This window comes from Halyomorpha halys, unplaced genomic scaffold (assembly GCF_000696795.3).
Source record: "Halyomorpha halys isolate HHAL.00 unplaced genomic scaffold, Hhal_1.1 Scaffold529.1, whole genome shotgun sequence".
NCBI classification, from domain to species: Eukaryota; Metazoa; Arthropoda; class Insecta; order Hemiptera; family Pentatomidae; genus Halyomorpha; species Halyomorpha halys.
The window spans coordinates 98,667-98,948 of record NW_027116277.1 but is presented as its reverse complement, the minus strand read 5'-3'; positions in this window follow the sequence as shown (position 1 = coordinate 98,948).

The following is a 282-nucleotide window of genomic DNA, read 5'->3' as shown; positions in this document are numbered from 1 at the left end:
AAAAAAAAAAAAAATAGAAGAGTTGGTATAATTTATAAAGTCAATATCACTACCAACAGAAACTGAAACCTAACAATAGGGGTATTCATGATGTGTTAAATGTAAAATGTTTTACCATGTTAAATGTTATAACTATAGGATTGTGAGCAGCCCTATTTGAAGTCATGTTAAACGTTAAATGCATAAGAGCCCCTAGCGGATTTTCTCAGCAACTTGTTTTATAAGCCTTTATGTTTATAACCTTCCTTCAAGAGCCTCATGTTATTGTTTACTTCAGTTTTG